General features: G+C 42.3%; 1 long non-coding RNA gene across 1 annotated transcript; it reads left to right on the top strand.

Annotated features, from left to right (window-relative positions):
- Positions 1–458: 458 nt before the first annotated feature.
- LOC134478753 (uncharacterized) lies at positions 459–22,673 on the top strand. The gene is made up of 3 exons (XR_010051616.1): positions 459–697; positions 10,286–10,411; positions 22,156–22,673. It is a non-coding gene; the product is annotated as an uncharacterized LOC134478753 (long non-coding RNA).
- The last annotated feature ends 856 nt before the right edge of the window (positions 22,674–23,529 follow it).

A 23,529-nucleotide genomic window follows, 5' to 3' on the forward strand; every position in this document is an offset into this window, starting at 1 on the left:
TTAATCAACGCTAACTGTGCAGTTAATCAAACCTCCCCTTCAGAAAATACAGGCTTAACAGGAAGGCTTTACTAAACCTTCAGAGAATCAAAAAGCAGATACCTTAAATCGGGTTTGCACATTCCAAAGGCTAAGTAAACTTGCTGAGTTCAAGAAAAGAAAATTACAGACTAACCTCACTATGGTAGCCCAGCTCCAAGGTAGCTCCCCAGGATCCTTGCTTCCTGGGGTGGGGTGGGCCTGCTCCCCACCAACCATGGCTTGTCTCTGTCCAGCAGGATAGGGCAGAAGTGACAGCGTGTGATGCTGGAAGCTATTATTATTATTATTATTATTATTATTTTGAGACAGGGTCTTTCTGTGGCCCAGGCTGATTTCAAATTCACTGGAATCCTGCCTCAGCCAACCCAGAGCTGGGATTATAGGTGTGCACCATCATATGGTGCACCCCCCAGCACCAGAGGCTATGTTATAAAGACATGAAAGTGTCTGCCCTCTCTGTCTATCTCGTTCTGGAGGAAGCTAACTTCTGGGTGAGGGGCATATTCCAGCATCCCGCAGATGGCATGAGACACTGAGTCTTCTGCCAACTGTCAGCACCAATCTGCCATGCCATAACTGAGTCCGATCCTGCAGCGGCTCCACTGGCTCACAACCTGCCTGGAGCCTCCCCAGAGACCCCAAGATCACCATAAACGTAAGTTGCTCCCCTATTTTTGACCCACAGAAGCTGAGAGATAAGCACGGTTTATTGTTGTTTGAATTCACTTGTCAGGGATAAGTACTGTGCAGCAGGAAAGAACCAATGTGTTTGCTTAGGAACTTAGATACCGAGGTCATAAATAAAGCACCACAGAAACGAACGAAGCGGCGTGCATTACAGTTTATCCCAGCACGTCAGAATGTCCACTTCAGGAGAATCTAACCTGACTCCTCAGATTGAGAAATTAAAGGAGAAAATACACGATCCTCTTACTGGATACCGAAAAAGCATTTGATAAAATTGTGCCATTTGTTCGTGATGAAGTTTGAAATCATGAAGGAAAAATTTAAACATGATGACGCTAATCTACCAATAACCATCAAGCACACATGCGAGGCACACTTTCAGGTGTGTGCTTCATAGGTGTAAAACCAGGAGGAAGCGATACTGTCCCACTTCCTTTCTACCTTGGAGAACTCAGCCTTTGGGACAGCACTAAAAAAGAGGAAATGTAAGCTTTGGAAAGGGAGAGACCCAAGTGTTCTCTCTTTGCAAACTACAATCATCACACAGATGACTCTGAAGCATTTCCATAACTGGATGTATGCGGTGAGTCCAGTGATATCGTTGGACACCAGGTCAGCACAGCAGAATGACCAGTGTTCCTAGCCCTCGATGATGACCAGAGAGAAAACAGAATAGAAGAACAAAGAGCCCATCCACAACGGCAAGAAAAAGCATGTCGGCCCCAGCGGTGAGTCAGTCAGAGATAGCAAATGTTTATGGAGGGAATTACAAAGTATTACGGGAAGAATTAAAGCAAGATCTAAAAATAAACGGAGAGCCATGTGTTCATGAATCAGAAAACTTGCTATCCTCCTACCTGTGCCAATTCCCCATACCCCGAATAATCCATAAACCCAAGCAAAATCTCAATGAAGTTAAAAAAAAATTTTTTTAAAAAAAAGTTTTGGGGCTGGTTGGACTTTGACAAGCTGATCTGAAATTCATAGGGAGGATTAAGAGCTAGATAATTTTGGAAGAGAACACCAGGCGGAGGGGGGAGTGGGGCTGATCTGCAGAGTGCAGGGACAGAGTGGGTGGGAAGGACTGGTGATGGGGGGATGTGGGGGGGGGTGCGGAGCGCGGCCCAGCGGGAAGCCAGGGCGGCAGCTGGGCTTTCAAACCTGTGGGGGAAAATGACTTGTGAAAATAGGGGAAGCCTGGAAAATTAGTTATACACACTGAAAAAACCTGGGATCAGGTTGTTACATTCCTGCTCCAAAATAAGTAAAAGCTAATCTTTCAGACTTCTAGGAGATACTGATGATATCTGGGCAGATAGTGATTTTAAAAACAGAAGGTCAGAATACATCAGGAATAAGTGAATTTACCTGCGCTTGTTTGACGGTTTCTGTCTAGGCATGACAAGTGGAACACAGCCGAAGCAAAGAGTTATTTAGGAGAAGGTATTTATTGTTTAGAGAATTGACAAGAGATCAGGATTTACAATTTTTAAAGAGTGCCTACAAATAAAATAGAAAAATAGGGAATGTTACAATAGAAAAATGTGCACAGGTTATGTAAAGGCAGTTCAGCAGGAAAGGAAATCCAGATACAACTCCATCAAGGCTCAAGGAGCTGGAGATACAGCTCAATGGCGCAGAGCCTGCCTGGCAAGCTAAGGTCATGAGTTCAAGTCAGGGACAGTGGGTGCCCACCTGTAATCCCAGCAGTCAGGAGGCTGAGGCAGGAGGATTGCTGGGAGTTCAAGCTATATTACACAGAAAGACCCTGGTACAAAGGGGAAAAAAAATCCAGGAAATAAAAAAAAAGGAAGCTCAGATCTCGCAGACTAGCAGCAGTAAAAATGGGTTACTACTAAGTATTTAAATACAGAGCGTAGATAAACAAACAAAAATAAACTCTCCTAGGCTGCTGGTGGGAGTGTATATAAGTGGGTGCCACCACTTTGAAGAGCAATTTGTCAGTGTCTGAATAACATCAGACATGCCGGTCCTGGAATTTTGCAACTGATTTTTAGGATTCATGACAATATTGCTGTATTAGGGCAGAACTGGAAATCGCACACATGTCCATCAGTGGGAGAGTGAGGGGAGGGCTCCTCTGAAATGCTCCCCTAAAAATAGGTACACACCTTAAAAACCCAGTGTGGAGCAAACAAATCCCTCTATAAAACAGCACGTAGGGTGTGACGCATTTCGTATGAAGTTTGGAAACATGCAGTAGACACACAGGTACATGTATGTTACACGATAGCAGGAGAAAGATGAGCACAGAATTCCCTAGAGCAGGGTGCTGAGTGCTTGGATGTTTGCTACTGAACTAGTGTCTTTACTTTTAGTTTGAAATGTCACAGTGATGATCATACATTCAGATTTATGTGACTATCAGAGAGAGTGGTTCATGGATTCCTTGTATGGGCATATTTCTGGGCACTGGGGTTCTTGAGAATTTTTAAAAATTTTTTGGTACAGGTGATGGAACTCACAACCTCAAGCTTGCCAGGCAGGTGCTTATGCTGGTGAGCTAAATCCCTGGCCCTGCATTGGGATTTGTGATGCTCCTCTCAAATGATATGGTGAGCTCCCTGATCTCAGGGCCCCCCCTTTTTTTTTTCCTTCTTTAAATTCCTGGTGCTGATTGTAGTGTGGAGGTTCAACCTGTGTTTGTTGATTGACTGACTGAATATGTGGGAAATGAGGGAGTGCAAAAGGAGGAAGGGAAGGAGGAATATGATGCGGAGCTTGAGACCCTGGTGCCTTGACTGCCTACCGCTGATACGGACTCATGTGGAGAGAGACGGATGGGCTGGCGGAAAGGTAGGGCGTTAGACCTCCTGGACTTGAGGAGTGATTAGTGGGAGAGTGTCCTGAGCCTCCCCCTTGGGAGCAGCACCCGCCCGTAGGGTGGCAGGCTCAGGAGGAACACTCGGTGGCTCTAGGCAGTGCTGAGGCTTCTGGCTCTCACAGTGCAGCTCCTTCCAGCCCACGCAGGTCTCCAGCCGAGGAGAGGCTGGGGCTGGAAATGTCACCCTTGTGATCTGAGGAAGGTGACAAGCAGTGAGGCAGGGTGCCCTCCTGCCGGGGATAGAGAAGGCTGCAGGCGGGTCCTGGCATCACCATCAAGGGACTGAGCGGAGAAAGGGCGGGAGAAGGAAATCGAGGGAGCCCAGAGAATGGGTGAGCAGGAGCAGTCAGGAAAGGGCGCTGGAGGGAAGCCTGGGAACCCGAGAGAAAGGGCTGGAAACAACTTGGGAAGTGTGCTGCGAATCAGCAAAAGAGGGTCAGTTGTGGGCTCATGGAGTTTCCCAGGTGCGATGGGCGGGAGCATCTCAGCTCCACACCCTGAGCCTGGTAGCTTCGAGCGAGTGTGCTGAGTCATGAGCTGTGGTGCTTGAGTGTGAGTGTGCACTATCGTGAGCCTGGGAGCTGAGTGTGAGTGTTTAAAAGTGTGGTCACAGCCCAGTTTTCAGATGCTGAACTTGCAAGGTGGAGAGACAGCAAATGGGTGGTGGAGTTGGCCCAAAAAACTAATCGAAGGAAGAGGGAGAGAGGGAGAGAAAGCCAGAGAGCGATGTGGGAGGTGGAGATCATTTGCCAGTGGGGTTTTGTGATTCTAATTAGCACTGCCCACGCGGACACCTACAGCCACTAGCTGAGTACTTACTCTGTGCCAGGCACCTAACTAACATAAATTTCACTCCCTCCATCCTCACAACAGTCCTGTGCAGTGGGGTCTGTAACTGCCTCATTTCACAGACACTGTAACCGAGGCACACTGAGGTGAAGTAATTTACCTCTCAGAGTGCAGAGATGTGCGGAGCATCGTGGGGAAGAAGCCAGAATCCCACACAGTGCATGAGAGGTCGCCCGTGATGGGCAGAGGTTCGTCTCTGCAGATTGCTTCCTGGGAAAAGTGTTTCAGATTACAGTATGAATTTCACTCAAGCCCTAGTGGCGCGGAAATGTACCTACTAGGGACCCACTGTATGTAAAAACAAAACCCTGAGCAAGAACATTTATGAGTTTCTGGGCTTTTGATTCAAGGCAGCTGGTCCTGGGGTAGACAGGTGTATGGTTGTGGCTGAGTGTGAGTGTGTCTCGTGTGTCTCCCTTACTGAGGAGGGGCTCCATGCTCACTCTGGCCCCACAGACATGGCTCCCACTGTATGTTGGGTGGGATCTCCTAGTATCGCAGATGGGGTGCCCAGTTACCCAGGGGAGCCGGTGTGGCATAGGAGGACTTCGTCTGTATTTGGGGAGGGTAGAGGGCCATCTCTGCAAGAGGATGTGGGATGTGACGGAGGTGATCCTGTCCTGACCTCAACTCTTTAGGTCAGTCTGAAAGGACATGATCCCAGGACCCATAGAGACCCCCAGAGCCAGCCGCCTGGCCCTCCTGCACCTTTGCCCTCCAGGCCTGTCCACCAGAAGCGCTGGTCCAAGCTGGAACGCTGCTTCTGTCTGGAAAGGATGGAGCTGAGCTGTCTTCACTTAGCACCGTATTGTAATCACCCCTTCACATCATGACGGCACCTTTTTAACGTCTCATACCCAACTGGACCTCCTTGGAGACCAAGCCCAGCCCATCCTGGAAGTGCTCAGGGCCATGTACTTTCCTCTCTTGTGAGGATGAGGCAGGTCAGTCTCCCCGCTGCTGACCTCTCAGCTTCTTCCTGTGTGGTCCGGGGAGGTGTTGTTCCCAAGTTCACAGAAGATAAGAAGAAAACAAGGCCTCGACACGAGAAAACACCAAGGCGAGGACCTGGCTGGGCTCCCAGCCTCCTGCGGCTCCGGTCTTGGCCGAGCCAAGTCCTGTCCTCATAGTGTTTGCCTTGGATGGTGGAGCAGGTGAGTCAGCCAGAAAGTCACATCCAGCTGGGACGGTCGCCAGATGGGTAGAATGGCAAGTCTCTCCCACAAGCCGAGTTGTCCCAGCTTTTTTCCTACCCCAGTTCTCAGAATGTGTCCTGTGAGCCTGGGGGCCGAATCAGGCCATCCAAGTGGACGGAGGTGGGGTCTAAGGTAGCATGGAGTCGCTCCTGGTGACTTGTCCCTAAACGAGGGAGACGGTTCCCTGTGTGTCCCCGTATTTTCCCCTTGGCCTTGGGGTCAATGACCGCGCGTCTCTCAAAAGCTGCCAGACAGACCTGGCTACTGCCAGCCTTATGGGTGACTGGGAAGGGGACAATGGCCTCACCTCTCTGACCTCTCTAAGAGAAATGACTTTTCCTCACCTTTAAAATAGAAATTGTTGTTTGTACTTAGAAGAAAAAAAGATGGATTCATAGCGATGTCATGGGGTCTTAAATTTCCTACTGAGCACACTATATGGCACAGATGTGGAAATACAGAGTGGGATTCCAGGTCAGCTTTTGATTTTCTAAAGAGGCACTAAATTCTACCCCAGGATTTTGAGTGTGTCCACGTGTGCCGTGTATGATGTATGATGCCATAAGTGCTCTACCACCGACACCTCCAGCCATTTTTATTTTACTTTTTAAAGTTGAAAGAGAGTCTTGCTAGGTTGTCCGGGGTAGCCTTGAATTTTCGATTCTCCTGCCTCAGCCTCCCAGCGGCTGGGATTGTAGGCATATGTTGTTGCATCCAGCTTTTGACATCCATTGCCTACCCTGAGATGCAGGAGTAGATACATGAGACAGGAGGGTCTGGTGGGGAGGAAGTCCCTGAAGCAACCTCTACTGTGAGTCTGGTGTAGGGGACAGGGTGAGCTCTGCACCCTCACCTCAGTCGGTGAGGGCTGGCTTTGCTAAGATCCTAACGAGTGACCCACAGCTGGAGGGAAGCCAGGAGGGAGAGGGGACTCACTGGCACCTCAATGGACCCTGCCAGCCCTCTGGAGTGTTTTCAGGCAAGGGAAGTGTGGGCGTTCCCTCTGGACAGGTGCGGGCCCCATAGGAGACAGCATGCAAAGACTCCATTTAGCTTGGTTCTCTGCTACTGTAGCAAAATACTCGAGACTGGGTAATTGGTGACATATAGAAATTTGTTTGGAGTGTGTAGGTTGAATCAAGCCATAGGAGCTGATGTTGACCAGAGCTTTGTATTTCACACTTTTGTGGGTTGGGATGTCCTAGAGGGCAGTGTTAGCCAGCGTTTGCTCAGCGTCTGCTGGGGCTGTCTTTGATATCACTGCATGGTAGAGGGTGTCACATGGTGAGATCTACAAAACTGCTTGCTCAAGTCTCTTCTCTTCATGAAGATGCTGACACCATCTGGGGACTCTGCCCACGTGACTTCACCTAACCCTGATTACCCGCTGAAGGATCCACCTCCAAATACCGTGAACATGTGAGTTTGGAGGGCTCAATCTCCAGCTCCAATGGAGCTTCTGGGCACCATGTCAAACCGTGACAAACTCCCGACCTCCTTGGGTCCTGTGCAGAGCTGCTTCATAGTTGCGGGCTGGAGGTGATGCCCAGGAGCTGAGGTTGCTGTCTCCACAGTGTCTGAAATGAGACTGGACTTGAGATGCAGCCACAGGTTGGACACAGTCTTGGTAAACAGAGGCTGAGCCAGGAACCTGTGGAGAGGGTATTCAAGCACCGCACAAGAAAGAGGAGGAATTTAACATCTGCCTGGCAAAAAAATCCTGACTCTCATTTACAGCTGCAGCAGCCCCCCTCCAACTTGGTCCCCCAGGACCAGGCTGTAGTATTAGCTGTGGTGTCTGGCTAGGGACACACAGTGGAAAAAGAGAGAGGGTGCCAACACCCTCACGCTGCCTTCGAGGAGGCTTCCAGCTGGTCAGGCTCAAGCTGGGGGACAGAGAAGTGAAGGTAAAAATAAACTCAGAGTTCAATGACTACCTTGAATTAACGCTCTGAGGTCTGGAGTAGCATTGGTTTTGCAACGAAGAGTGACCACAGACTGTTCCGTGTACCAGCAGGAATGTCACAGGCCTGCTGGGTTGTCACCCAGGCTGAGGAGGGTTTCCTTTCCTGAAGATGGATGGTGTTGGGGACAGCTCTCTGGTCACTTAAGGCAGCTGCCTTTGGGCACTGTGCTGGGACACTCCATCCCCTCCATGCACAAAGGTCTCTAGTGCATAATCCATTCACCGTGACGCTTTTTCTCTAGGGCTCATGAAACACCTGAAGCCCACTGTCCGTCGGAAAGCCGAGGGTAGTGTAGTGTAGACGGTTAAGCCTCTGGGTTTGATTGGCATTGGAAGCGCTGCTGAGGGGATTATCGAAGCACATCTCTAGGTGTGTCTGAGTGGGTTGTTGTCTTAGTCATTTTCTGATTCTGAGGCACAATACCTGACACCAACAACTTAAAGGAGGGGAGTTTATTTTGGCTCACAATCTGTTGAGGTTTCGTCCGTAGTCTGCTGGCTTCAGGATAGGATGACTTGGCACCGGGCATGGCAGCAAAATAGCTGCTCTTGGCATAGCCGACAGGAAGCAGGGAGCAGGGGAGGAGCCGGGAGGGAGGGAGAGGGCCTTCCATGCCACTGAGCCCAGCAGCGTGCCGCCTCCTGCCAGCCAGTCAGCTCTCCCCCCACCTGACACAGTCACCTTCCGAAGCCCCACCTGCGTCTGCATGAGGCTCACCTAGCTAGAAACCATACCGGCTGTGGGGGTGTGAGCCTCGGCTCCGCTTGGCCCCTTCCCATGTAGCACCGTAGTGCTCTGCATTCCCGCTGCCATGAACCAAGTAGTTTTGCCCTTCTGCTATAATATTTCTGCTTTGGAGCCAGGTGGCTTTGGACTGAAGTCTCCAAAATTGGGAGTGAAATAGATCTCTCCTTCCTTAAACCGTACAGTATTTGTCCCAGAAATAAGACAGCTGACTACTACGGTCACATTTCTGAAACCAGTAGGGCAGAGAAGTTCTGTTAAGAAAAACCATTTCTTGCTTCTGATGACCTTGATGCTAAGTATGTCAGTCAGGTTTCTGTGGCTGAGACCGAATCGGCTGACAGGAGGATGGGTTTGTTTTGGCTTACAGTTTCAGAGCTGTCAGTCCATGGTCACTGGCGCCATTGCCCGTAGGTCTGCGGTGAGGCAGAAAAACTGTGGTAGGCAGCACATGGAGGAAGAAAGCTGCCAGCATCATGGAGGCTATGGAACCAAGAAAGAATGAGAAGACTTACTGGATGACTTACTTCTGCCAGCTGGGCCCTGCCTTCAAGTTCCACCATTTTTATTTTTATTTTTTTGGTACTGGGGATTGAACTCATGACCTTGAGCTTGTCAGGCAGGGGCTTAGGCCTCTGAGCCAAATCCCCAGCTCTGGTTCCACCATTTTTCAACCTCTGTTTAAAATGAGGCCACTAATGGGTAAATGTATTCATGAAGTCAGAGCAGTACTTTCAACATTTCTTTAAAAATTTTGTTTTTTGTTTTTTTAAAGTATCTAGTAATTTATTTATTTATTTATTTTAAAATTTTATTTTGAAAGTAGTAAAATACAACAGAACAAGACAGAATAAAGCCAACTGAGACCATGTAGAAATTGGTACAGAACTTCACAGAAGGTTACTGGGATAACAGTAATAGGTATCACAGTATATTTCATTATCTTTACAATAGTTGTTCTTTCAATCATGTATATCAAAATACAATGAAATACAGAACATTATAGAACTTATCAAAACAGAATATTGAATAGAGCAGTACCATTAATCAGAACAGAGCAAAACAGTAGTAAAAATATTTGCCTTCAAAGAGATGGTAGAAGGAAATCCCCCTTATTTCCCATGGTCAGCCTCCCAAGAGATGCTCAGATTTCTAGTCCCCATTTGCTAATGATGGGGGGACAGAAGAAGGCGGGTAAGGGAAGTGGGATGTTGGACTCTGGGCCGGGCACTAGTAGGTTCATTATTGCTTAGCAGGGAGGCAGGCTGCTTGCTTGGTTTCCCAGCTTCGTAAGTTCCAACATGGCGCGGATCTCAGAAGAAAAATTTTCTCCCTATTCTTATTTCTTCTTTTGAAATCCATATTCGAGTGATATTTGACTTCAGAAACTACTGTCCATATTTCTTAAATATGTTGTCATATTTTTTTTTCCTGCATGTTGAGTTTCACAAGAATTCCTCACTTGGTCTTATGATCTGGTAATATTTTTTTCTAACTTTAAAACTGTTTTATTGTTGTTGGAACACTTGTGATCTCCCTTTCTAAGGAAAATTTAGAAGAATGAGACAAACATGGCCGGTAGACACGGTGTTCAGAGCGGTGCCCTGGAGTTTCTCATCTCGCTTGACAGACGCTTTTTGCCCACTGATCAGTTCCTCCCCCAGCCCCTGGTAACACCATCGCACTCTGTGATTCCCTGAGTTTCACTGCTTTGTCATAAAATGGAATCATTCAATATTTGTCTTTCTATGCTGCCTTATTTCACTTAGCACAGTATCTTCAAAGTTCATCCATGTATTCACATATTGCAGAATTTCCTTCTTTTTAAAGACTGAGTGGTATTCTCTCTCTCTCTCTCTCTTTCTCTCTCTCTGTCTGTCTGTCTCTCTTTCTTTTTGTGTTTGTGTGTGCACTCAGGGCCTCTGCACTGACCTACAGCTTTTATTTTGAGACAGGTGTCTTGCTAAATTGCTGTGTTGCTTTGGCTGGGTGTGAACTTGTGATCCTCCTGCTTCAGCCTCCTAGAGTGCTGGGATTACCACCACGCCAGGGTCAATTTTCTTTGACCCTGTGATGGAGAGGTAAGTTTCTCCTTCCTTTGGGCATTTTGGACATTGCTGCAAGGAATGTAGGAGTGCTAATATCTCTCTGAGATCCTGATTTCAATTCTTTTATGTAAGTACCCAGAAGTGTGATTACTGGCTCATATAATCATAATATTTATAGTTCAAAACATTTTTAAAATTTTATTTATTCATTTATTTTTGAGGCAGGGTCTTTCTTTGTAGCCCAGGCTGCTTTGAATGTGTAATGATTTTCCTGTCTCAGTCTCCCTAGTGCTGGAATTACATACCTGTTGCTCTAATTTTTAAAAAGAAACTTTCATATTGGGTTTTTAAATATCTAATGGCAGTACCATTCTGTACATACATGAATAGATGTGGGGCCTCAATTTGCCACACATTCTCTTACTCCGTCTTCACTTTTTTGATAATCACCATCCCGACAGGTATGAGTGATCTCTTTTTTCTTTTTATTTAAGGAGAAAAAGAAAAAAAAAAAAAACCAAAAGGGTACAAGTAATACAAAATTTAAAAAATAGACAGTAAGAAATCACCAGTCAATAGATTACATACTCTCATCTTCAAAATAGTTGTTCAAGTTACAAAATTAAAGCATACAAAGTGGACTTTCAAACAGTGAGAATGCAAACAGTTTTGTTCAATGATCCAAAAAAACTCAGCAATATGGTTATCCATCCTACACACTCAAACATATATGCAGTATAACCTTTAGAGCACCTTCTTTTCTTTTCTTTTGTACAATGACAATTACACATTTTGGGTTTTATTACTCCCACAGTTCTTATTACTTCTTTTGAAGAGAGTAAAACCAAACGTGACATATCAGAACAGAGTCAGTCAAATCAAAATGATGGACATAATAGATAATAAAAACAAAATACAAGGTGATCAACAGTGGTTACCATACTGCCTCTTGCTATCTTAAGAAGAATTGCCTATATCATCAGTTATAATAAAATTGAACAAAATAGTAAAGAATAAAACCAAAACATTGGAGACATTACAGGACTTCAAAAGAAGATAATAGTCAACCAGAATGGGCGTCATAATGAATTTCACTATCTTCACAGTTATGCCTATACTTTCGAACTTGGCACTATCAAGGAAAGCAGAATAGGGGAAAATCAGTCAAAACAAGATGGTGAGGGCATACAGGGTTTCAAATCAAGTTAATAGGAAATCAAAATAGGTTACTATAATGTCTCCTGCTATTTTTTATTTATTTTTCCCTTAATTAAAAAGATAAAAATAAAAAAGTAACTAATTTAAAAAAAATGGGGGGGGGATTGAGATAAAAGAGGGCATAACAACAGAACAGCACAGGTCAAAACATAACCATTTAAGCAAAATAGTGTTTCACCTCAAGATATCCTGACATAAAAGTAGTTACCATAGTGACTCTTTCCTTGAAATCTTTGAATATAACTTCATATACTGTAGCACCAAACATATCAAGACACTGTAAAACCATTCAAGAGAATGATATTATTACAGGGTATTTAGAACCAGCTAACAGAAAATGAACAATGGTTTCTGTATAATCTTCTTGTCTATAAAAGTTTTTGCTCATATTATCACATATAATAAAATCCGATAAGATACAACCTTTTAAGACAGATGGAGACAGAAGAATACAAGCTTGATGGGACTTCAAACCACGATGATACTAAATCAGCACTAGCTATTATGATGTCTTGTTTTCTCCAAAATAGCTGTTCTTACCATCCAATCTTCTCTGCCTCATTTCTGTTGAGATCTTTTTCTGTCGTTTGTTGTCAGTTTATCTTCTTCATTTCGCTTTCTGCTCCATTCATTGTGGCCTCTCTGCCATTATTTCTGGAATCTTGGTATTTTTCTTTTTTAGAATATCCTGCAGTATTCTCTGTAGAGTTGAATTGGTGGTTGCAAATTTCCCTAGTTCCTCTTTATCCTGGAAGCACCTTGTTTTTCCATCAATTTCCAGGGATAGTTGTGCAAGATATATCAATCTTGGCTGGAGGTTATTATCTTTCAAAGCTTGAATTATTTCCCCCCACACGCTTCGTGATTTGATAGTTTGTGCCGAAAAGTCTAATTCTGATGGGTGTTCCCTTGTAAGTGATCTGTTTCTTGTCTCTGATGGCTTTTAATATTCTGTTCTTATATTGGATTTCTGGAATTTTGATTATGTGCCTGGGTGTAGCTCTGTTTGGGTTGTAGGTGGCTGGGGTCCTGTATGCCTCATACATCTGAGTATCTTTACCTTTTGCTAAATTAGGGAAATTCTCTTGGATTATTTCTGTGAATAGCTTTTGTAGTCCATTTGTTTGTGTCCCTACTTCTTCTTTTATGTTCTTAATTCTTAAGTTATAATCCTCTTATCATCTTCTAGCCTTTGTATTATTGCTGTTTTTTTTTTTGTCTTTTTCATTTTTTATTGGTACCAGGAAATCGAACTCACGACCACCTGCTTGCAAGGCAGGTGCTTATGCCGCTGAGCTAAATCCCCCACCCCAGCTGTTTGTTTTTTTGTTATTTTTAAGAAGTTTTCCATTTCATGCTCCCATATTACGAATCTGCCCTCCAGTTCAGATAATCTATCCTTAGTTTCTTTCAAGCTGTTATGCCAGCTTTCAATAGAGTTTTTAGTTTCCTAGTAATCTCTTTGAACCTGCTTCACATATTCTATGTTTTCTCTATTTTCTCCATCAAACAATTCTCCCCTTTTTTTCTGTTCTTCCATTCCACCATCTGTTTTTTCTTGGGCAGTGCTTAGCATTTCACTAACTATTCTACTTATATCTTGCTTTAGGTCGTTAATAACTTCATTCCTAAACTCGTCTATGAGGCTCTGGAGATATCATTTTATGTCTATTGGTGCCATGTCTGATACTGCATGTTTCTCAGGATTGGGGGATTTCCTTCTGTCTTGTTCTGGTCCTAGATCTGCAAAGTCAATGAAACAATGCCAGCATTTGTAACTCAGTTGTTATTAACTCAACCAGTCCTCCACATCACCCAGGTTATTTATAGGGGAGGAGGAGGAAAGCATAGTGTTCTGGATCCTCAGCCCAAGTCCAGGTCGGTCCACAGGAAGGGTGAGCTGCCTTGTCTCTCTTCCTGGGCCCTGTATGCTTTGCACCCTACTGTATATTCTTAACACCTTATGGAAGATCAGTTGATTGTATGCATGTGGGTTTGGTTCTGTTCCATTGGTCTATCTGTTTGTGTGCCAACACCATACTGACTTAGTTATTGTAACTTTGCAGTGTATTTTAAAGTCAGAAAGTGTGATACCTTCAGCTTTTTAAACTTTTTTCTATTTATTTGACTATTCATGGTCATTTGTGATTCCACATGAATCTAAGCATGTTTTTCCCACACTGGTAAAAATTTCCACTGGGGTTTTGACAGGAATTGCATTGAATTCCTAAATCATTCTGTTTTGTTTGGGCATTATAACAGTATGAAGTCTTTCCTTCCAAGGTCATGGGAGTCTCCCAGCTTGTTTTTGTCTTGTTTTCTTTCATCGGTGTTTGGTAGTTTTCATTAAGTTCTACTAAGTTTGTGCCTATATGTTTTATTCTTTTGGTGTTTAGTGTAAGTGGAATTTTCCTCATGAATTTCTTTTATTGTATGTATATTTTTTGTTGTTCTCTTATTTTTAAAGCATTTTTTCAAATTTAAGATTTTTCCATTATTTACTTATTTTTGTTCATCTAAGTTTTCTCCAATATTTTTAGTTTACGCCTGCTGTAAATAATGATGATGCTCATTGTGGGGTGCTGGTGCACATACACACAGCAAAGCCGCATCCTTTTTGTTTCCCCCCTGTCCCTATCGTCCCCCTTTATCTCTTGGTCCCTTTCCCTTTTACAAAAGATTGATGTCCTTGTTTCCTATCTTTGATCTCTTATTTTGCCCTTTAGTTTATTTATACTGTGTTTCTCATGTAAGAGAAACTATGTGCAGGCTGGGCGTCGTAGCTCACACTTGTATTTCAGCACTCTCAGGAGGCTGAGGCAGGAGAATCACTGTGAGCTGAGGCCAGCTTGGGCTACATAAGTGAGTTCAAGGCCAGCCTACATAGTGAGATTCTGTCCCCTCCAAAAAAAGATATTTAAACCTGTGTGTCCTGATTTATTTCACTGTAAATTTCTTTTTAGTTTGGAAGTATATAGAAACATACTAATATATGTTGAAACTGTACTGAATTCATTTATTAGTTTGACTAGCTTTTTAATGGAGTCTTTTAAGATTTTCTGTTTAAATCTTTAAAACTGACAAATGAAAACTTTATATACTTATGGGGTACAAGGTGATATTTTAATATGCACATGCATTGTAGAATGATTAAATTAAGCTAATAAACATTTCCATCACTTCACATGTTCATTACTTTAATTTTGTGTTATTATCTGCTTGGTCCTGCTTTGTAAGAATCTTTTTGGTTTATGTCTTTCTTGTACTCTGAGTAACTACTTTAAAATTAATGATATGCAGTAAATTAACTATTTTTTAATTTAAAGAGTAAAAAGAAAGGAAAAAAAAAACCCAAAGCAGTAAGAGGGTACAAGTAATACAGAATTTCAAGAAAAAAATATACAGTTAGAAATCACTAGTTAATAGATTTCATATTGTCATCTTAGAAACAATTGTCCAAATTACAAAATTAAAGCATAGAAAGTGGACATTCATACAGTGAGATTGCAGACAGTTCTGTCCAATGATCCAACAAAAACTCAGTAATATGGTTTTCTATCCTACACACTTAAATATACATGCAGTTATTTCCTTTAGACCACTTTCTTTTCCTCCCTTTTTTACAATAACAATTATGCTTTTTTGGTTTTATTACTCCCACAGTTCTAATTACTTTTTTTGGAAGAGAATAAAACCAAATGTGACAAAACAGAGTCAGTTAGAACAGAAGGATGGGCATAGTACATGATACAAAAATAGTATAGCAGGTGATCAAAAATGGTTACCATTATGTCTCTTGCTATTTTAAAAAGAGTTGCCTATATCATCAGGTATAATAGAATTGACCAAAACAGTACAGAACAAGACCAATAAAACCTACACTGGAGACCTTACAGAACTTCAAAAGAAGATAATAGTTAATATATTAACTATTATAATTCTCTAATTTTGTTATGACTTTTTTGATTAAAAAAAGGATTGTGTTGTTTGCAAATCAGCAACAGAGGATTTTATTTTTATCTTTCTTATCTTTTTTTCCTTTTTGAGATAGAGTCTCAGTATACAGTTCAGGCTGGCCTTGAACTAACTTTATAGCCCACGTTGGTCTCAAACTTGCACCAATCCTCCTGCCTCAGCCTCCTGAGTGCTGGCATTACAGGAGTGTGCCACCATGCCTGTCTCTCTTTCTTTTTTTACAAGGTGGTGTCTTTTTTTCCTTTCTTAACCAATGCTCTGGCTGGAGCTTTCAGTACTCCTGGGAGTAGAACGTTGACATCTTTGCCTCATTCCCAATTCTAGAGGAAAAGCTTTTGGCCTTTCAACGCTGAGGATGGGGTCACTGTGGATTTCTCGTATATAGTTTTTATCATGTTGAATAATTTCATTCTAGTCCTAGCTTGTTGAGTAGGTTTTTGTTGTTGTTTTGTTTTGTTTTTTGTCTTTTTGAGACAGAGTTTTCTATGCAGTGCAGGCCGGCCTTTACCTGCAGCAGCTCTCTTCCGGCCTCAGCCTTCTAAGTGCTGGCGTTACAGGTGTGTGCCACCATGCCCAGCTTTTGCTTGCTTGTTTGTTTGGCTGTTTGAGGGAGAGGATTCTGCTGGGGTTTGAACCTAGTACCTTGAACATGCTAGGCAAGCAAGCTCTCTATCCTGCATTTTCCCTATCAATGGAGGTGACCACGTGGCTTTTCTTCATTCTGTTAATATGGTACAATCAGTCTGATCAATTTTATGCCTGTTTTTGCTTTCCAGGAATAAATTCCACTTGGCCATGATATATGATAGCTCAGTATGCTGCTGAATTTGGCTTAGTATTTTATTGAGGATTTTTGCGTTAATGTTCATAAGTGACGTTCGTTTGTGGTTTTCTTTTAGAATTTTTTTGGATTTGGTATCATGGTAATGCCAACAGTATAGAGCGAGTTAGGAAGCATTTCTTTATTTTTTTTTTTTTCTGGTGCAGGGAATCAAACTCAGGATCTCATGCTTGTCAGGCAGGCGCTGTGCCACTGGGCTATATCCCTAGCCAGTGTTTCTTCTTTAATTGTTTAGATTTGAGAAATTCTGCCATCGATTCTTTAAACTTTACTAAATCAGGACTGGAGGTGTATCTCAAAGGCAAAGCACTTGCCTAGCATGTACAAGACCCAGGAATTGATTCCAAGCCCTGGAAAAAAATAGCTAGTGTAACCCAGGTTTGAAAAAGTCTGTTTGCTGCGTGTGGCAACACACACCTGTAGCCCCAGATCTTGCCAGGCCAGTGAAAGAGTTTAAGGCTAACTTGGGCAACGTGGTGAGGCTCCATCTCAAAACCAAGCAATCAGCCAACCAACCAAACATTCACCAACATAAGCATCTTTGCTGTCGTGTGTATGTGTGTATATACATGCATCTGCAGTCCTGCAACCCGGGGAGCACTGAGCTACATCCCCAGCCTTCTTAGTTATTATTTTATTTGGAGACAGGATCTCACCAGGTTGCTCAGGCTGCCTCAGCCTCAATAGTAGGTGAGATTACAGGTGTACGCTATGGTACCGAACTGTTGGAAGGGTTTTGATTACTTACTCCTCTCCATACTAGTTACAGAGTTGTTCAGACTTTGTTTATTCATGATTTAATCTTGGTAGGTTGTTTCTAGAAATTTATCTGTTTCTTTGAAATTATCCAGTTTGTTGATGTAAAATATTTATAATAACTCAAAATATCTTTGCTTCTCTGACATCAGTTGTAATGTTTCTTCTTTCTTTTCTGATTTTAATTATTAGAGTCTTTTTTCTGAGTTAATCTAGCTAAAAGGTTAATTTTATCTTTTCAAAAATCAGCTATTTAATTTTGTTGGTTTTTCCATTGTTTTTCTGTTGTGTTTATTTCTGCTCTCATCTTTGTTTTTCCTTTCTACTAACTTTGGATTTAATTTGTTCTTTTTCCTAGTCCTTTGAAGTGTAAAGTTAGGCTACTTCCTTGATATCTTGTTTTCTTAACATCAGCATTTATCAGTATGAATTCCCCCTTAGGATCGCCTTTGCTGTGTTTCATAAATGTTCGTATGTTACATTTTCATTTTTGTTTGTCTTAAGCCATTTTCTAGTTTCTTTTCTGATTTCTTCTTGGAGCTGTTTGCTCAAGAGCTGGTGTTTAACTTCTACATATTTGTACATTTTCTAGTTTTCCTTCTGTTGTTGATTTCTTGTTTCATTCCATTGTGGTCAGAAAAGATACTTGGTGTGATTTCAATTTTAAATTTTTTAAGACTGGTTTAGTGATCTAACATGATCTATCCTGTAGAAAGATTTTTGGGTTTGAGAAAAATGCTCATCCTTCCTATGGGTGGAAATGCTGTATGTCTGTTAGTTCTCCTTGGTCACTGATAGTTTTGTTTAAGTCTTTGTTTCTTTATTGATTTTGTGTCTGAATGTTCTCTTCATCATCAGTATTAAAGTCTCCTACTGTTGTCACATCACTGCTTATGAATATTTCTTCCTTTAGTTCTGTAAACATTTACTTTATGTATTTAGGTCCTCTGATGGTGGATGCATATATATTTATACTTTTTATATCTTTCTGGTGGATCAACCCTTTTATTATTATAAGGTAGCCTTATGTATCCCATGACAGTGTTTGATGTAAAGTCTGAAACAAGAACAGTCACCAGCAGTCTTTCGGTTCCTATTTTTATGGAGTCTCTTCTCTCCTTTCACTTTCAGACCTTGTATGTCCTTACATCTGAGCTGAGTTTCTTGTAGACAGCGTATAGTTGAGTTTTTAAAATACATTCAGTCATCTTGTGTCTTTTAATTGAGGAATTTAATCTTTTCACATTTAAAGTGATTGTTGATAATTACAGTTGCCATTTTCATGATTGTTTTCTGTTAGCCTTGTAATTATTTTGTCTATCTTTTCCTCTTTTACAGACTCTGCTTGTATGTGTTGATGTTCTATGTTGATAGGTTTTGATTCCTTTCTTTTGTGTAATTGCTGAATTTTTTTTTGTTTTTTTCCCCGTGGGCTTACACAAAATATCTTATAGTTGTAATAGTATCTGTTAAACTGATGATAATTTTAGGCCAATTGCTATAAAACTCTACACTAACTTTTCCCCTACCACAGTTTATGAAGTATTATCACAATTTACTTTTTTTTTTTTTTTTTGTCTTTTTTTTTTTCGTTTTTATTGGTACCAGGGATTGAACTCACAACCGCACATTTGTAAGGCAGGCGCTTATGCTGCTGAGCTAAATCCCCAGCCCCTCACAATTTACTTGTGTACTTAAGACTATACCTTCTAACATATTTTTTGGTTACACTTATTATTCTTTCTTTCTTTCTTTCTTTTTTTTTTTTTGGTGGTACTGGCGATTGAATTCAGGGCCTTGTGCATATTCAGGGCATTCTTAATCACTGAGCTACACCCCTGGTTCCTACACTGACTTTTAATACCTTTATCATCTAACCTCCTTTGGAAGTCTTCTTTTATACTGGGATTTAAAGTGATTCAACCATCATCATTAATAGTAGTATGGTATTTACACCTGTCTATAAACTTTCTTTTATTAATGAGCTTTATACTTTCTCATGCTATTGTGTTGATCATTCTTTCAAATTAAAGAGCTCCTTGTATCATTTTTTTTTTAGACACAGGTCTTGTTATATTCTTCAGACTGGCTTTGAACTCGCTATGTGGCCCAAGCTGACCTTAAACTCATAGTCATCTTCCAGCCTCAGCCTTCCAAGTGCTAGAATCACAGTTGTGTGCTAACACACCTGGCCTATGTTTGGTAGGTATAATTGCAATGAATTTCCTCAGCTTCTGTTACTTGAGAAAGTCTCTGTCTCTCCTTTTTTAATGTATTTATTTTTTGTTTTTTGCCTTTTGTGAGACAAACTGGCCTTGAACTCCTTATGTAGCCTAGGCTGGTCTCAGACTCACCGTCTTCCTGCCTCAGCCTCCTGAGCATGGGATTACAGGTGTATGCCTTCACCATTTGTGAAGGGTAGTTTTGCCTGGTATAGTGCTCTTGTTTGGCAGTTTTGCTTTGCTTGTTTGGTCTTGTGTGATTCTGGGGAGTGAACCTGTAGTCCTTGCATGCTAGGCAGGCAGTCTGCCACCGAATCACATCCACAGCCATGGTTAGCGGCTCTTCCTTTGAGTCCTTTGACTATAACATCCTTTTCCTTTCTTAGTTCAGTAATTCTATAAAATGTAATTGTTGAAAGGTTCTTGCCCTAGTATACATTACTGTACTGTTATGGTGATGGTCTAAGGTGGTGGAAGGCCAAAGCGAGACCGCCTACCACTTCCTGCTTCTTCCTCAGCCTTAACTGCAGCTCCCCTGCCTGTCTGCATGTGAAGAAATCTCCGATCAGCTCCTCACGCCTCAGCAATGCCCGCCCTAAGCGCCACCCCCAGTCAGAGGTTATATGTAGGTCCCATGCCCCACATTCCAATTAGAGGGACCCAGGCCGTCTATGGTCATGGATTCCTCACCAAGTCCTTGGAACAAAGGCTATTTTTTTACTTTATATTCTCTCTTTTATCATACTGAAAACTCTTTCAATTATTAGTATTATCTTTTGTATTTACATTTTGTATGGCTAATTTTTTATTTTGACTACTATGGTTTTTTTAATGTTCATGATCTGTGATGGATTCTTTTTCTCTCGTAACTTGCCTATTGTTTCTCAAACACAAAGCCCTCCCTTCTTCCTCTGGGGATTTGGATTATATGTCAGTCTTGGTGTCATTACATTTCGCCTCCTTACGTCCTTTCTTATTGTTTCACGGTGTTGGCTTTCCTCAAATACTTACAATTGTTGACTGTGTTCATGGTTGTAACTGAGAGGTCAGATTAGAGATTCTAATAGCTGTTTATGCTGCTCCCTTGAGGACGGAGTGGGCTGGGAGGGAGAGTGGGGGAAGGCGGGTGTACAGCTGAGAGCAGGGTATGACAGAGCTGGTCTTGTGGGGGTGCATCCTCCAGTTTCTGGTATGCACAAGAGGAAGGAGATTAGCGTGGGGCCAGCCAGTGGGGCAAATGGGCAGTGACCCATCAATCATGGAGCTCCAGGCTACATGTGTGAAAAACAACACAAAACAAAACGAAAACAACTAACCTCCAAACAGACAAACCAAAAAAAACCCCAGCTCCAAAGCCTGCAGGTGGGACCAATAGGAAAATGCTATATTCAAGTCTTCTGGCTCCAAACCAAGCAGGTTTTTGATAGGATGGCATACATCAGCCTGGAAAACAGGAGGATATGAGAAAGATGCCTGCCCTGAGGCTGGTGGCTGCTGTGAGCTTTCTCAGTGGCCCGCACTCATTCTGCAGGACATATTTCTTTCTCTACCTTTAATAAATGTAAAATCTTGCTACCTTTTTCAAGTGCCTTGTCCAGTTCTTTTTCTAAGACAACAAAAACCTGGAGAGAATTGCCATAAAGAGCCTACACCACCCAGAACCTGGTAACACACGGGGCACTGCCTTTCTCTGAGCCAAGCCCGCACACTGGGCTGCCCGAAGGGTACATCCAGGGGCCTCTGCTGGCTCTTCACATAGATGCGGGCAGGGATTGTTTGGGGGAGATCACACAGGGCAGCTCCTCTTGGTGTTCCGCCTTTGGGCTGCCCTGGATCTTTGGAGCTCTTGGCCTTTCCTTCTTTGGGCATGGTCCTCTCTTGCCCACATGTGGGCCTTGCTTCTTTCTTCAGGCTAACGCTATCAGCATCCTGCCTTTAGAAAGTCTCCATGGTTTCTGCTCCACTAACAGACCTCATGATTTTGAGTTGCAGATTTAAAATAGTCTTTTCTTTTCATTTGTTAGGGACTTACCTTATTTATAGTCAACCATCTGTGAATCTCAAGCTTAGAGAGAGTTTAGGGTTAGATACATAGATTTGGGAGTCATTTGAATAATAAATGAAAACATAAAGCATGGGAGAGTACAGGATATTCAGAGTGTCTGTACACGGAGAGGAATGCCAGGCAGGGATATAATTTAGGGAAATACCCAGACCTAAATACAACGGGGAATCAGTCAATGCAGAGAAGTAATTGGAGAGCTACCAGACCACTCAGAAGGGCAGAGGACAGAGAGGATGAGACTAGAGAGGGGACAGTCAGCCCTGAGACTCCTGAGAGCGACCTCGATGGAAGGGGAGACCAAAGCCAGGTGGAGATGAGGGCAGGCTGAGGCAGGCGGCAAGCAGCATTTCATCATGGTAGTGGGAGGGAGGGCTTGAGGGGTTCTGGTCGCCCCCTAGAAAATCCCTCCCTTGACTTGAGGCCTCCTGGCACCCACATGAAAGGAGTTTTATATTTTTTAAGAAGTGGGTGGAATCAACATGCTATTATTATTTATACTTGTCATATATATGGCATATACATATATATATATATATATATATAGTTGTATTGGAAATGCTTGTAAATATTATTTATATTTGCCATTTGTATATGTCATGTATATATTTACCTAGTAAATATATCACAACAAAAGTATCATAATGCATTGCAAACGTGTACTAATAAAATAGGTGTAGTCACAGCTTTTGTCTTGGGACAGGTGCTGGCTGCTACTCAGAGCTTGTCTGGGTTCCCCAGGAAAGACGTCTCTGTTTACGCTGTCATCTGTGGAGCAACCCCAGTTCTGGACCCACAGCTGCCGAGACTGGCAGAGACGTTGGACCCTTTGTCTGGGAGAGCCACGGGAAGGACCCTTTGACACGTGGCCGAAGCAGCAGGGCTCCTAGCTTGGCACCATGAGGAGAAACCAGGGTGTTTTAACCGCTTCCATGGATCCTGACGCTTCCACCTCACTGCTGTGAAAGAATGGTGTCATTGCCCAGCTTAATTGTCACAGAGTGAGTGTAACTGAAAGGGACACAGAGCAGAAGAAGGGACTTTAAAAAAATTTCTCAAATCAAAGTCCTAAGAGGAAAGGGTGGGAGAGGCATACTGGAAATTTTTTTCACAATGACTTTATTGAGGTATAATGCATGTACAATAAACTTCATATTTAAAATGTACAATTTGGTCAGCTTTGACGTATGTGCACACATCATCATGCTAGGAAGATAGTGAAGGCATCTAACATGCCCCAAAGTTTCTTTGTGCTTCTCCTTCACTTGTCCTTTGGCAGTCATGTGTATATATCTGCTTCCTGTCACTATAAGGAAGTCTTGTATTTTCTAAAATTTTTATAAATGAAATAACATAGTATGTACTTTTTTCTGTATGACTCATGTCACTCAACATTATTTTGAGATTCACTTAAGATATTGTCAAGTCCTAATGGATTCACTGCTGAATTTTACTAGAAATTTAGAGAGGATTTAATTCCAATACTCCTCAAACTCTTTAATGAAAGGGAAGAAACAGTCCCTAACTCATTCCTGGAGGCAAGTATTACCCTGATACCAAAACCAGAGAAGGACCCAACCAAAGAAGAGAACCTCAGGCCAGTCCCCTAATGAACATAGATGCAAAAATCCACACTAAGATTCTAGCAAACAGTGTATAGTAAATCACTGAGAAGAATATACACTATGATGAAGTGGAATTCATTCCAGGAATGCAGGGATGCTTCAAAATACACAAATCAATAAATATAATATACATGTCAACAGGGCCAAAGACAAAAATCACATGATAATCTCAGAGATGCAGAAAAAGCTTTTGACAAAGTCTAACACCCACTCATGGCAAAAATCCTACAGAAAATCAGAATAGATGGTCTTTATCTCCATCCAATAAAAGCCATCTATGGCAAATCAACAACCAATATCATATTAAATGGAAAAAACTGAAAGCTTTCACTCTAAAACCAGGAAGAAGATAAGTATATCCACTATCACCACTCCTATGCAATGTAGTTTTGGAAACATTAGCCAGAGCAATTAGACAAGAGAGAGAAATAAAGTGAATAAGGATAGGAGAG

Source organism: Cavia porcellus, unplaced genomic scaffold (genome assembly GCF_034190915.1).
Source record: "Cavia porcellus strain 051 isolate PalLab524CR breed Dunkin Hartley unplaced genomic scaffold, mCavPor4.1 scaffold_14, whole genome shotgun sequence".
Classification (NCBI taxonomy): Eukaryota; Metazoa; Chordata; class Mammalia; order Rodentia; family Caviidae; genus Cavia; species Cavia porcellus.